This window comes from Saimiri boliviensis, chromosome 8 (genome assembly GCF_048565385.1).
Source record: "Saimiri boliviensis isolate mSaiBol1 chromosome 8, mSaiBol1.pri, whole genome shotgun sequence".
In the NCBI taxonomy this organism is placed as follows: Eukaryota; Metazoa; Chordata; class Mammalia; order Primates; family Cebidae; genus Saimiri; species Saimiri boliviensis.
The window spans coordinates 66944380-66960788 of NC_133456.1; positions in this window are offsets into that span (position 1 = coordinate 66944380).

Below are 16409 nucleotides of genomic sequence, written 5' to 3' on the forward strand. Positions count from 1 at the left end.
GTTGAATGCACACATTGACAACCATTCTGATAGATAGCTCCGTTTCAGTTTTACAGCAAGGTACTTCTCTTTACAGCCTGTACTCCCAAGCACTCTGGAATGTCCAAACGCAGCTTTTAGAAGAAACGTGTTTCTGCCTCGCAGAATGTAAACGTAGATGCAACTTCCTATAAGGAACCAACACACAGCAGATCAGTTTCTACGAAGCGGGTCTTCTTTGTTTTAAAGGCATTCTTACTGCGAACTCTTATATGCTTCTCTAGGGCTGGAAATGACTGTTTCTACATTCTCCAAAGAAAGGGTTTCTGAACTGCTGCAAACACAGAGAAGTTTAGCTCTGGAAGTTGAATGCACACTTTGACAACCATTCTGCTACATTGCTCCGTTTTTGTTTTACAGCAAGTTACTTCTTTTTACAGCCTGTACTCCCAAGCACTCTGGAATGTCCAAACGCAGCTTTCAGAAGAAACGTGTTTCTACCTCGCTGAATGTAAACACAGATGCAACTTCCTAAAAGGAACCAACGCACAGCAGATCAGTTTGTACGAAGCGGGTCTTCTGTGTTTTCAATGCATTCTTACTGCTAACTCTTATATGCGTCTCTGGGGCTGGAAATGACTGTTTCTACATTCTCCAAAGAAAGGGTTTCTGAACTGCAGCAAACACAGGGCAGTTTAGCTCTGGAAGATGAATGCACACATTGACAACCATTCTGCTAGATAGCTCCGTTTTTGTTTTACAGCAAGGTACTTCTCTTTACAGCCTGTACTCCCAAGCACTCTGGAATGTCCAAACGCAGCTTTTAGAAGAAACGTGTTTCTACCTTGCAGAATGTAAACATAGAAGAAACTTCCTAAAAGGTACCAACACACAGCAGATCAGTTTGTACGAAGCGGGTCTTCTGTGTTTTAAACGCATTCTTACTGCTAACTGTTATATGCGTCCCTAGGGCTGGAAATGAAAGTTTCTACATTCTCCAAAGAAAGGGTTTCTGAACTGCTGCGAACACACAGCAGTTTAGCTCTGGAAGTTGAATGCACACATTGACAACCATTCTGCTAGATAGCTCCATTTTAGTTTTACAGCAAGGTACTTTTCTTTTCAGCCTGTACTCCCAAGCACTCTGGAATGTCCAAACGCAGCTTTTAGAAGAAACGTGATTCTACCTCGCAGAATGTAAACATAGAAGAAACTTCCTAAAAGGAACGAACACACAGCAGATCAGTTTGTACGAAGCGGGTCTTCTGTGTTTTAATCGCATTCTTACTGCTAACTCTTATATGCGTCTCTGGGGCTGGAAATGATTGTTTCTACATTCTCCAAAGAAAGGATTTCTGAACTGCTGCAAACACACAGCAGTTTAGCTCTGGAAGTTGAATGCACACATTGACAACCATTCTGCTAGATAGCTCCGTTTTTGTTTTACAGCAAGGTACTTCTCTTTACAGCCTGTACTCCCAAGCACTCTGGAATGTCCAAACGCAGCTTTTAAAAGAAACATGTTTCTGCCTCGCTGAATGTAAACATAGATGCAACTTCCTAAAAGGGACCAACACAGAGCAGATCAGTTTGTACGAAGCGGGTCTTCTTTGTTTTAAACGCATTCTTACTGCAAACTCTTATATGCTTCTCTAGGGCTGGAAATGACTGTTTCTACATTCTCCAAAGAAAGGGTTTCTGAACTGCTGCAAACACAAAGCAGTTTAGCTCTGGAAGTTGAATGCACACATTTACAAACATTCTGCTAGATAGCTCCGTTTTTCTTTTACAGCAAGGTACTTCTCTTTACAGCCTGTACTCCCAAGCACTATGGAATGTCCAAACGCAGCTTTTAGAAGAAACGTGTTTCTACCTCGCTGAATGTAAACATAGATGCAACTTCCTAAAAGGAACCAACACACAGCAGATCACTTTGTACGAAGCGGGTCTTCTGTGTTTTAAACGCATTCTTACTGCTAACTCTTATATGCGTCTCTGGGGCTGGAAATGACTGTTTCAACATTCTCCAAAGAAAGGGTTTCTGAACTGCTGCAAACACACAGCAGTTTAGCTCTGGAAGTTGAATACACACATTGACAACCATTCTGCTAGATAGCTCGGTTTTTGTTTTACAGCAAGGTACTTCTCCTTACAGCCTGTATTCCCAAGCACTCTGGAATGTCCAAACGCAGCTTTTAGAAGAAACGTGTTTCTGCCTCGCTGAATATAAACATAGATGCAACTTCCTAAAAGGAACCAACACAGAGCAGATCAGTTTGTACGAAGTGGGTCTTCTTTGTTTTAAACGCATTCTTACTGCAAACTCTTATATGCTTCTCTAGGGCTGGAAATGACTGTTTCTACATTCTCCAAAAAAAGGGTTTCTGAAATGCTGCAAACACACAGCAGTATAGCTCTGGAAGTTGAATGCACACATTGACAACCATTCTGCTAGATAGCTCCGTTTTAGTTTTACAGCAAGGTACTTCTCTTTACAGCCTGTACTCCCAAGCACTCTGGAATGTCCAAATGCAGCTTTTAGAAGAAACGTGTTTCTACCTCGCTGAATGTAAACATAGATGCAACTTTCTAAAAGGAACCAACACACAGCAGATCAGTTTGTACGAAGCGGGTCTTCTTTGTTTTAAACGCATTCTTACTGCTAACTCTTATATGCTTCTCTAGGGCTGGAAATGACTGTTTCTACATTCTCCAAAGAAAGGGTTTCTGAACTGCTGCAAACACAAAGCAGTTTAGCTCTGGAAGTTGAATGCACACATTGACAACTATTCTGCTAGATAGCTCCGTTTTTCTTTTACAGCAAGGTACTTCTCTTTACAGCCTGTACTCCCAAGAACTCTGGAATGTCCAAACGCAGCTTTTAGAAGAAACGTGTTTCTGCCTCGCTGAATATAAACATAGATGCAACTTCCTAAAAGGAACCAACACAGAGCAGATCAGTTTGTACGAAGCAGGTCTTCTTTGTTTTAATCGCATTCTTACAGCTAACTCTTATATGCTTCTCTAGGGCTGGAAATGACTGTTTCTACATTCTACAAAGAAAGGGTTTCTGAACTGCTGCAAACACACAGCAGTTTAGCTCTGGAAGTTGAATGCACACATTGACAACCATTCTGCTAGATAGCTCCGTTTTAGTTTTACAGCAAGGTACTTCTCTTTACAGCCTGTACTCCCAAGCACTCTGGAATGTCCAAACGCAGCTTTTAGAAGAAACGTGTTTCTACCTCGCTGAATGTAAACATAGATGCAACTTCCTAAAAGGAACCAACACACAGCAGATCAGTTTGTACGAAGCGGGTCTTCTGTGTTTTAAACGCATTCTTACTGCTAACTCTTATATGCGTCTCTAAGGCTGGAAATGACTGTTTCTACATTCTCAAAGAAAGGATTTCTGAACTGCTGCAAACACACAGAAGTTTATCCCTAGAAGTTGAATGCACACATTGACAACCATTCTGCTAGATAGCTCCGTTTCAGTTTTACAGCAAGGTACTTCTCTTTACAGTCTGTACTCCCAAGCACTCTGGAATGTGCAAACGCAGCTTTTAGAAGAAACGTGTTTCTACCTCGCAGAATGTAAACATAGAAGAAACTTCCTAAAAGGAACCAACACACAGTAGATCAGTTTGTACGAAGTGGGTCTTCTGTGTTTTAAACGCATTCTTACTGCTAACTCTTATATGCGTCCCTAGGGCTGGAAATGACTGTTTCTACATTCTCCAAAGAAAGGGTTTGTGAAGTGCTGCAAACACACAGCAGTTTAGCTCTGGAAGTTGAATGCACACATTGACAACCATTCTGCTAGATAGCTCCGTTTTTGTTTTACAACAAGGTACTTCTCTTTACAGCCTGTATTCCCAAGAACTCAGGAATGTCCAAACGCAGCTTTTAGAATAAACGTGTTTCAACCTCGCTGAATGTAAACATAGATGCAACTTCCTAAAAGGAACCAACACACAGCAGATCACTTTGTACGAAGCGCTTCTACTTTGTTTTAAACGCATTCTTACTGCAAACTCTTATATGCTTCTCTAGGGCTGGAAATGACTGTTTCTACATTCTCCAAAGAAAGGGTTTCTGAACTGCTGCAAACACACAGAAGTTTAGCTCTGGAAGTTGAATGCACACATTGACAACCATTCTGCTAGATAGCTCCGTTTCAGTTTTACAGCAAGGTACTTCTCTTTACAGCCTGTACTCCCAAGCACTCTGGAATGTCCAAACGCAGCTTTTAGAAGAAACGTGTTTCTACCTCGCAGAATGTAAACGTAGATGCAACTTCCTAAAAGGAACCAACACACAGCAGATCAGTTTCTACGAAGCGGGTCTTCTGTGTTTTAAACGCATTCTTACTGCTAACTCTTATATGCGTCTCTAGGGCTGGAAATGACTGTTTCTACATTCTCCAAAGAAAGGGTTTCTGAACTGCTGCAAACACACAGCAGTTTAGCTCTGGAAGTTGAATGCACACATTGACAAACATTCTGCTAGATAGCTCCATTTTGTTTTTCAGCAAGCTACTTCTCTTTACAGCCCTTATTCCCAAGCACTCTGGAATGTCAAAACGCAGCTTTTAGAATAAACGTGTTTCTGCCTCGCTGAATATAAACATAGATGCAAATTCCTAAAAGGAACCAACACAGAGCAGATCAGTTTGAACGAAGCAGGTCTTCTTTGTTTTAAACGCATTCTTACAGCTAACCCTTATATGCTTATCTAGGTCTGGAAATGACTGTTTCTACATTCTCCAAAGAAAGGGTTTCTGAACTGCTGCAAACACACAGCAGTTTAGCTCTGGAAGTTGAATGCACACATTGACAACCATTCTGCTAGATAGCTCCGTTTTAGCTTTACAGCAAGGTACTTCTCTTTACAGCCTGTACTCCCAAGCACTCTGGAATGTCCAAACGCAGCTTTTAGAAGAAACGTGTTTCTACCTCGCTGAATGTAAACATAGATGCAACTTCCTAAAAGGAACCAACACAGAGCAGATCAGTTTGTACGAAGCGGGTCTTCTGTGTTTTAAACGCATTCTTACTGCTAACTCTTATATGCGTCTCTAAGGCTAGAAATGACTGTTTCTACATTCTCCGAAGAAAGGGTTTCTGAACTGCAGCAAACACACAGCAGTTTAGCTCTGTAAGTTGAATGCACACATTGACAACCATTCTGCTAGATAGCTCCGTTTTTGTTTTACAGCATGGTATTTCTCTTTACAGCCTGTAATCCCAAGCACTCTGGAATGTCCAAACGCAGCTTTTAGAAGAAACGTGATTCTACCTCGCAGAATGTAAACATAGAAGAAACTTCCTAAAAGGAACGAACACACAGCAGATCAGTTTGTACGAAGCGGGTCTTCTGTGTTTTAATCGCATTCTTACTGCTAACTCTTATATGCGTCTCTGGGGCTGGAAATGACTGTTTCTACATTCTCCAAAGAAAGGATTTCTGAACTGCTGCAAACACACAGCAGTTTAGCTCTGGAAGTTGAATGCACACATTGACAACCATTCTGCTAGATAGCTCCGTTTTTGTTTTACAACAAGGTACTTCTCTTTACAGCCTGTACTCCCAAGCACTCTGGAATGTCCAAACGCAGCTTTTAAAAGAAACATGTTTCTGCCTCGCTGAATGTAAACATAGATGCAACTTCCTAAAAGGGACCAACACAGAGCAGATCAGTTTGTACGAAGCGGGTCTTCTTTGTTTTAAACGCATTCTTACTGCAAACTCTTATATGCTTCTCTAGGGCTGGAAATGACTGTTTCTACATTCTCCAAAGAAAGGGTTTCTGAACTGCTGCAAACACAAAGCAGTTTAGCTCTGGAAGTTGAATGCACACATTGACAAACATTCTGCTAGATAGCTCCGTTTTTCTTTTACAGCAAGGTACTTCTCTTTGCAGCCTGAAATCCCAAGCACTCTGGAATGTCCAAACGCAGCTTTTAGAAGAAACGTGTTTCTACCTCGCTGAATGTAAACATAGATGCAACTTCCTAAAAGGAACCCACACAGAGCAGATCAGTTTGTACGAAGCGGGTCTTCTTTGTTTTAAACGCATTCTTACTGCTAACTCTTATATGCGTCTCTAAGGCTGGAAATGACTGTTTCTACATTCTCCAAAGAAAGCGTTTCTGAACTGCTGCAAACACACAGAAGTTTATCTCTGGAAGTTGAATGCACACATTGACAACCATTCTGCTAGATAGCTCCGTTTTAGTTTTACAGCAAGGTACTTCTCTTTACAGCCTGTACTCCCAAGCACTCTGGAATGTCCAAACGCAGCTTTTAGAAGAAACGTGTTTCTGCCTCGCTGAATATAAACATAGATGCAACTTCCTAAAAGGAACCAACACAGAGCAGATCAGTTTGTACGAAGCGGGTCTTCTTTGTTTTAAACGCATTCTTACTGCTAACTCTTATATGCGTCTCTAGGGCTGGAAATGACTGTTTCTATATACTCCAAAGAAAGGGTTTCTGAACTTCTGCAAACACACAGAAGTTTAGCTCTGGAAGTTGAATGAACACATTAACAACCATTCTGCTAGATAGCTCCGTTTTAGTTTTACAGCAAGGTACTTCTCTTTACAGCCTGTACTCCCAAGCACTCTGGAATGTCCAAACGCAGCTTTTAGAAGAAACGTGTTTCTACCTCTCTGAATGTAAACATAGATGCAACTTCCTAAAAGGAACCAACACAGAGCAGATCAGTTTGTACGAAGCGGGTCTTCTTTGTTATAAACGCATTCTTCCTGCTAACTCTTATATGCCTCTCTAGGGCTGGAAATGACTGTTTCTACATTCTCCAAAGAAAGGGTTTCTGAACTGCTGCAAACACACAGCAGTTTAGCTCTGGAAGTTGAATGCACTCATTGACAACCATTCTGCTAGATAGCTCCGTTTTTGTTTTACAGCAAGGTACTTCTCTTTACTGCCTGTATTCACAAGCACTCTGGAATGTCCAAACGCAGCTTTTAGAAGAAACGTGTTTCTGCCTCGCTGAATATAAACATAGATGCAACTTCCTAAAAGGAACCAACACAGAGCAGATCAGTTTGTACGAAGCGGGTCTTCTTTGTTTTAAACGCATTCTTACTGCTAACTCTTATATGCGTCTCTAGGGCTGGAAATGACTGTTTCTATATACTCCAAAGAAAGGGCTTCTGAACTGCTGCAAACACACAGAAGTTTAGCTCTGGAAGTTGAATGAACACATTAACAACCATTCTGCTAGATAGCTTCGTTTTAGTTTTACAGCAAGGTACTTCTCTTTACAGCCTGTACTCCCAAGCACTCTGGAATGTCCAAACGCAGCTTTTAGAAGAAACGTGTTTCTACCTCGCTGAATGTAAACATAGATGCAACTTCCTAAAAGGAACCAACACACAGCAGATCACTTTGTACGAAGCGGGTCTTCTGTGTTTTAAACGCATTCTTACTGCTAACTCTTATATGCGTCTCTGGGGCTGGAAATGACTGTTTCTACATTCTCCAAAGAAAGGGTTTCTGAACTGCTGCAAACACACAGCATTTTAGCTCTGGAAGTTGAATGCACTCATTGACAACCATTCTGCTAGATAGCTCCGTTTTTGTTTTACAGCAAGGTACTTCTCTTTACTGCCTGTATTCACAAGCACTCTGGAATGTCCAAACGCAGCTTTTAGAAGAAACGTGTTTCTGCCTCGCTGAATATAAACATAGATGCAACTTCCTAAAAGGAACCAACACAGAGCAGATCAGTTTGTACGAAGCGGGTCTTCTTTGTTTTAAACGCATTCTTACTGCTAACTCTTATATGCGTCTCTAGGGCTGGAAATGACTGTTTCTATATACTCCAAAGAAAGGGCTTCTGAACTGCTGCAAACACACAGAAGTTTAGCTCTGGAAGTTGAATGAACACATTAACAACCATTCTGCTAGATAGCTTCGTTTTAGTTTTACAGCAAGGTACTTCTCTTTACAGCCTGTACTCCCAAGCACTCTGGAATGTCCAAACGCAGCTTTTAGAAGAAACGTGTTTCTACCTCGCTGAATGTAAACATAGATGCAACTTCCTAAAAGGAACCAACACAGAGCAGATCAGTTTGTACGAAGCGGGTCTTCTTTGTTTTAAATGCATTCTTACTGCTAACTCTTATATGCTTCTCTAGGGCTGGAAATGACTGTTTCTACATTCTCCAAAGAAAGGGTTTCTGAACTGCTGCAAACACACAGCAGTTTAGCTCTGGAAGTTGAATGCACACCTTGACAACCATTCTGCTAGATAGCTCCGTTTTGGTTTTACAGCAAGGTACTTTTCTTTACTGCCTGTATTCACAAGAACTCTGGAATGTCCAAACGCAGCTTTTAGAAGAAACGTGTTTCTGCCTCGCTGAATATAAACATAGATGCAACTTCCTAAAAGGAACCAACACAGAGCAGATCAGTTTGTACGAAGCAGGTCTTCTTTGTTTTAAACGCATTCTTACAGCTAACTCTTATATGCTTCTCTAGGGCTGGAAATGACTGTTTCTACATTCTCCAAAGAAAGGGTTTCTGAACTGCTGCAAACACACAGCAGTTTAGCTCTGGAAGTTGAATGCACATATTTACAACCATTCTGCTAGATAGCTCCGTTTTTGTTTTACAGCAAGGTACTTCTCTTTACAGCCTATACTCCCAAGCACTCTGGAATGTCCAAACGCAGCTTTTAGAAGAAACGTGTTTCTACCTCGCTGAATGTAAACATAGATGCAACTTCCTAAAAGGAACCAACACAGAGCAGATCAGTTTGTACGAAGCGGGTTTTCTGTGTTTTAAACGCATTCTTACTGCTAACTCTTATATGCGTCTCTAAGGCTGGAAATGACTGTTTCTACATTCTCCATAGAAAGCGTTTCTGAACTGCTGCAAACAAACAGGAGTTTATCTCTGGAAGTTGAATGCACACATTGACAACCATTCTGCTAGATAGCTCCGTTTTAGTTTTACAGCAAGGTAGTTCTCTTTACAGCCTGTACTCCCAAGCACTCTGGAATGTCCAAACGCAGCTTTTAGAGGAAACGTGTTTCTACCTCGCTGAATGTAAACATAGATGCAACTTCCTAAAAGGAACCAACACACAGCAGATCACTTTGTACGAAGCGGGTCTTATGTGTTTTAAACGCATGCTAACTGCTAACTCTTATATGCGTCTCTGGGGCTGGAAATGACTGTTTCTTCATTCTCCAAAGAAAGGGTTACTGAACTGCTGCAAACACACAGCAGTTTAGCTCTGGAAGTTGAATGCACACATTGACAACCATTCTGCTAGATAGCTCTGTTTTTGTTTTACAGCAAGGTACTTCTCTTTACTGCCTGTATTCACAAGCACTCTGGAATGTCCAAACGCAGCTTTTAGAAGAAACGTGTTTCTGCCTCGCTGAATATAAACATAGATGCAACTTCCTTAAAGGAACCAACACAGAGCAGATCAGTTTGTACGAAGCGGGTCTTCTTTGTTTTAAACGCATTCTTACTGCTAACTCTTATATGCGTCTCTAGGGCTGGAAATGACTGTTTCTATATACTCCAACGAAAGGGTTTCTGAACTGCTGCAAACACACAGAAGTTTAGCTCTGGAAGTTGAATGAACACATTAACAGCCATTCTGCTAGATAGCTCCGTTTTAGTTTTACAGCAAGGTACTTCTCTTTACAGCCTGTACTCCCAAGCACTCTGGAATGTCCAAACGCAGCTTTTAGAAGAAACGTGTTTCTACCTCGCTGAATGTAAACATAGATGCAACTTCCTAAAAGGAACCAACACAGAGCAGATCAGTTAGTACGAAGCGGGTCTTCTTTGTTTTAAACGCATTCTTACTGCTAACTCTTATATGCTTCTCTAGGGCTGGAAATGACTGTTTCTACATTCTCCAAAGAAAGGGTTTCTGAACTGCTGCAAACACACAGCAGTTTAGCTCTGTAAGTTTAATGCACACATTGACAACCATTCTGCTAGATAGCTCCGATTTTGTTTTACAGCAAGGTACTTCTCTTTACAGCCTGTACTCCCAAGCACTCTGGAATGTCCAAACGCAGCTTTTAGAAGAAACGTGTTTCTACCTCGCTGAATGTAAACATAGATGCAACTTCCTAAAAGGAACCAACACAGAGCAGATCAGTTTGTACGAAGCGGGTCTTCTTTGTTTTAAACGCATTCTTACTGCTAACTCTTATATGCGTCTCTAGGGCTGGAAATGACTGTTTCTATATACTCCAAAGAAAGGGTTTCTGAACTGCTGCAAACACACAGAAGTTTAGCTCTGGAAGTTGAATGAATACATTAACAACCATTCTGCTAGATAGCTCCGTTTTAGTTTTACAGCAAGGTACTTCTCTTTACAGCCTGTACTCCCAAGCACTCTGGAATGTCCAAACGCAGCTTTTAGAAGAAACGTGTTTCTACCTCGCTGAATGTAAACATAGATGAAACTTCCTAAAGGGAACCAACACAGAGCAGATCAGTTTGTAGGAAGCGGGTCTTCTTTGTTTTAAACGCATTCTTACTGCTAACTCTTATATGCTTCTCTAGGGCTGGAAATGACTGTTTCTACGTTCTCCAAAGAAATGGTTTCTGAACTGCTGCAAACACACAGCAGTTTAGCTCTGGAAGTTGAATGCACACATTGACAACCATTCTGCTACATAGCTCCGTTTTTGTTTTACAGCAAGGTACTTCTCTTTACAGCCTGTACTCCCAAGCACTCTGGAATGTCCAAACGCAGCTTTTAGAAGAAACGTGTTTCTACCTCGCTGAATGTAAACATAGATGCAACTTCCTAAAAGGAACCAACACACAGCAGATCACTTTGTACGAAGCGGGTCTTCTGTGTTTTAAACGCATTCTTACTGCTAACTCTTATATGCGTCTCTAAGGCTGGAAATGACTGTTTCTACATTCTCCAAAGAAAGGGTTTCTGAACTGCTGCAAACACACAGCAGTTTAGCTCTGGAAGTTGAATGCACACATTGACAACCATTCTGCTGGATAGCTCCGTTTTTGTTTTACAGCAAGGTACTTCTCTTTACTGCCTGTATTCACAAGCACTCTGGAATGTCCAAACGCAGCTTTTAGAAGAAACGTGTTTCTGCCTCGCTGAATATAAACATAGATGCAACTTCCTAAAAGGAACCAAGACAGAGCAGATCAGTTTGTACAAAGTGGGTCTTCTTTGTTATAAACGCATTCTTCCTGCTAACTCTTATATGCCTCTCTAGGGCTGGAAATGACTGTTTCTACATTCTCCAAAGAAAGGGTTTCTGAACTGCTGCAAACACACAGCAGTTTAGTTCTGTAAGTTGAATGCACACATTGACAACCAATCTGCTAGATAGCTCCGTTTTTGTTTTACAGCAAGGTACTTCTCTTTACAGCCTGTACACCCAAGCACTCTGGAATGTCCAAACGCAGCTTTTAGAAGAAACGTGTTTCTACCTCGCTGAATGTAAACATAGATGCAACTTCCTAAAAGGAACCAACACACAGCAGATCAGTTTGTACGAAGCGGGTCTTCTGTGTTTTAAACGCATTCTTACTGCTAACTCTTATATGCGTCTCTAGGGCTGGAAATGACTGTTTCTACATTCTCCAAAGAAAGGGTTTCTGAACTGCTGCAAACACAAAGCAGTTTAGCTCTGGAAGTTGAATGCACACATTGACAACCATTCTGCTAGATAGCTCCGTTTTTCTTTTACAGCAAGGTACTTCTCTTTACAGCCTGTACTCCCAAGCACTCTGGAATGTCCAAACGCAGCTTTTAGAAGAAACGTGTTTCTACCTCGCTGAATGTAAACATCAATGCAACTTCCTGAAAGGAACCAACACATAGTAGATCACTTTGTACGACGCGGGTCTTCTGTGTTTTAAACGCATTCTTACTGCTAACTCTTATATGCGTCTCTGGGGCTGGAAATGACTGTTTCTACATTCTCCAAAGAAAGGGTTTCTGAACTGCTGCAAACACACAGCAGTTTAGCTATGGAAGTTGAATGCACACATTGACAATCATTCTGCTAGATAGCTCCTTTTTTGTTTTACAGCAAGGTACTTCTCTTTACAGCCTGTATTCCCAAGCACTCTGGAATGTCCAAACGCAGCTTTTAGAAGAAACGTGTTTCTGCCTCGCTGAATATAAAAATAGATGCAACTTCCTAAAAGGAACCAACACAGAGCAGATGAGTTTGTACGAAGTGGGTCTTCTTTGCTTTAAAAGCATTCTTACTGCAAACTCTTATATGCTTCCCTAGGGCTGGAAATGACTGTTTCTACATTCTCCAAAGAAAGGGTTTCTGAAATGCTGCAAACACACAGCAGTATAGCTCTGGAAGTTGAATGCAAACATTGACAACCATTCTGCTAGATAGCTCCGTTTTAGTTTTACAGCAAGGTACTTCTCTTTACAGCCTGTACTCCCAAGCACTCTGGAATGTCCAAACGCAGCTTTTAGAAGAAACCTGTTTCTACCTCGCTGAATGTAAACACAGATGCAACTTCCTAAAAGGAACCAACACAGAGCAGATCAGTTTGTACGAAGCGGGTCTTCTTTGTTTTAAACGCATTCTTACTGCAAACTCTTATATGCTTCTTTAGGGCTGGAAATGACTGTTTCTACATTCTCCAAAGAAAGGGTTTCTGAACTGCTGCAAACACAAAGCAGTTTAGCTCTGGAAAATGAATGCACACATTGACAACCATTCTGCTAGATAGCTCCGTTTTTCTTTTACAGCAAGGAATTTCTCTTTACAGCCTGTACTCCCAAGCACTCTGGAATGTCCAAACGCAGCTTTTAGAAGAAACGTGTTTCTACCTCGCTGAATGTAAACATAGATGCAACTTCCTAAAAGGAACCAACACAGAGCATATCAGTTTGTACGAAGCTGGTCTTCTTTGTTTTAAACGCATTCTTACTGCAAACTCTTATATGCTTCTCTAGGGCTGGAAATGACTGTTTCTACATTCTCCAAAGAAAGTGTTTCTGAACTGCTGCAAACACACAGCAGTTTAGCTGTGGAAGTTGAATGCACACATTGACAACCATTCTGCTAGATAGCTCCGTTTTTGTTTTACAGCAAGGTACTTCTCTTTACAGCCTGTACTCCCAAGCACTCTGGAATGTCCAAACGCAGCTTTTAGAAGAAACGTGATTCTACCTCGCTGAATGTAAACATAGATGCAACTTCCTAAAAGGAACCAACACACAGCAGATCAGTTTGTACGAAGCGGGTCTTCTGTGTTTTAAACGCATTCTTACTGCTAACTCTTATATGCGTCTCTAGGGCTGGAAAAGACTGTTTCTACATTCTCCAAAGAAAGGGTTTCTGAACTGCTGCAAACACACAGAAGTTTAGCTCTGGAAGTTGAAGGCACACATTGACAACCATTCTGCTAGATAGCTCCTTTTTTGTTTTACAGCAAGGTACTTCTCTTTAGAGCCTGTATTCCCAAGCACTCTGGAATGTTCGAACGCAGCTTTTAGAAGAAACGTGTTTCTGCCTCGCTGAATATAAACGTACATGCAACTTCCTAAAAGGAACCAACAAAGAGCAGATCAGTTTGTACGAAGTGGGTCTTCTTTGTTTTAAACGCATTCTTACTGCAAACTCTTATATGCTTCTCTAGGGCTAGAAATGACTGTTTCTACATTCTCCAAAGAAAGGGTTGCTGAACTGCTGCAAACACACAGCAGTTTAACTCTGGTAGTTGAATGCACACATTGACAACCATTCTGCTAGATAGCTCCGTTTTGGTTTTACAGCAAGGTACTTCTCTTTACAGCCTGTACTCCCAAGCACTCTGGAATGTCCAAACGCAGCTTTTAGAAGAAACGTGTTTCTAGCTCGCTGAATGTAAACATAGATGCAACTTCCTAAAAGGAACCAACACAGAGCAGATCAGTTTGTACGAAGCTGGTCTTCTGTGTTTTAAACGCATTCTTACTGCTAACTCTTATATGCGTCTCTAAGGCTGGAAATGACTGTTTCTACATTCTCCAAAGAAAGGGTTTCTGAACTGCTGCAAACACACAGAAGTTTATCTCTGGAAGTTGAATGCACACATTGACAACCATTCTGCTAGATAGCTCCGTTTCAGTTTTACAGCAAGGTACTTCTCTTTACAGCCTGTACTCCCAAGCACTCTGGAATGTCCAAACGCAGCTTTTAGAAGAAACGTGTTTCTACCTCGCTGAATGTAAACATGGATGCAACTTCCTTAAAGGAACCAACACACAGCAGATCACTTTGTACGAAGCGGGTCTTCTGTGTTTTAAAAGCATTCTGACTGATAACTCTTATATGCGTCTCTGGGGCTGGAAATGACTGTTTCTACATTCTCCAAAGAAAGGGTTTCTGAACTGCTGCAAACACACAGCAGTTTAGCTCTGGAAGTTCAATGAACACCTTGACAACCATTCTGCTAGATAGCTCCGTTTTTGTTTTACAGCAAGGTACTTCTCTTTACTGCCTGTATCCACAAGCACTCTGGAATGTCCAAACGCAGCTTTTAGAAGAAACGTGTTTCTGACTCGCTGAATATAAACAAAGATGCAACTTCCTAAAAGGAACCAACACAGAGCAGATCAGTTTGTACGAAGCAGGTCTTCTTTGTTTTAAACGCATTCTTACAGCTAACTCTTATATGCTTCTCTAGGGCTAGAAATGACTGTTTCTACATTCTCCAAAGAAAGGGTTTCTGAACTGCTGCAAACACACAGAAGTTTACCTCTGGAAGTTGAATGCACACATTGACAACCATTCTGCTAGATAGCTCCGTTTTAGTTTTACAGCAAGGTACTTCTCTTTACAGCCTGTACTCCCAAGCACTCTGGAATGTCCAAACGCGGCTTTTAGAAGAAACGTGTTTCTACCTCGCTGAATGTAAACATAGATGCAACTTCCTAAAAGGAACCAACACACAGCAGATCACTTTGTACGAAGCGGGTCTTCTGTGTTTTAAACGCATTCTTACTGCTAACTCTTATATGCGTCTCTGGGGCTGGAAATGACTGTTTCTACATTCTCCAAAGAAAGGGTTTCTGAACTGCTGCAAACACACAGCAGTTTAGCTCTGGAAGTTGAATGCACACCTTGACAACCATTCTGCTAGATAGCTCCGTTTTTGTTTTACAGCAAGGTACTTCTCTTTACTGCCTGTATTCACAAGCACTCTGGAATGTCCAAACGCAGCTTTTAGAAGAAACGTGTTTCTGCCTAGCTGAATATAAACATAGATGCAACTTCCTAAAAGGAACCAACACAGAGCAGATCAGTTTGTACGAAGCGGGTTTTCTTTGTTTTAAACGCATTCTTACTGCTAACTCTTATATGCGTCTTTAGGGCTGGAAATGACTGTTTCTATATTCTCCAAAGAAAGGGTTTCTGAACTGCTGCAAACACACAGAAGTTTAGCTCTGGAAGTTGAATGCACACATTGACAACCATTCTGCTAGATAGCTCCGTTTTAGTTTTACAGCAAGGGCTTCTCTTTACAGCCTGTACTCCCAAGCACTATGGAATGTCCAAACGCAGCTTTTAGAAGAAAAGTGTTTCTACCTCGCTGAATGTAAACATAGATGCAACTTCCTAAAAGGAACCAACACAGAGCAGATCAGTTTGTACGAAGCGGGTCTACTTTGTTTTAAACTCATTCTTACTGCTAACTCTTATATGCTTCTCTAGGGCTGGAAATGACTGTTTCTACATTGTCCAAAGAAAGGGTTTCTGAACTGCTGCAAACACACAGCAGTTTAGCTCTGTAAGTTGAATGCACACATTGACAACCATTCTGCTAGATAGCTCCGTTTTGGTTTTACAGCAAGGTACTTCTCTTTACAGCCTGTATTCCCAAGCACTCTGGAATGTCCAAACGCAGATTTTAGAAGAAACATGTTTCTGCCTCGCTGAATGTAAACATTGATGCAACTTCCTAAAAGGAACCAACACAGAGCAGATCAGTTTGTACGAAGCGGGTCTTCTTTGTTTTAAATGCATTCTTACTGCAAACTCTTATATGCTTCTCTTGCTCTGGAAATGACTGTTTCTACATTCTCCAAAGAAAGGGTTTCTGAACTGCTGCAAACACAAAGCAGTTTAGCTCTGGAAGTTGAATGCACACATTGACAACCATTCTGCTAGATAGCTCCGTTTTTCTTTTACAGCAAGGTACTTCTCTTTACAACCTGTACTCCCAAGCACTCTGGAATGTCCAAACGCAGCTTTTAGAAGAAACGTGTTTCTACCTCGCTGAATGTAAACATAGATGCAACTTCCTAAAAGGAACCAACACACAGCAGATCAGTTTGTACGAAGCGGGTCTTCTGTGTTTTAAAAGCATTCTTACTGCTATCTCTTATATGCGACTCTAAGGCTGGAAATGACTGTTTCTACATTCTC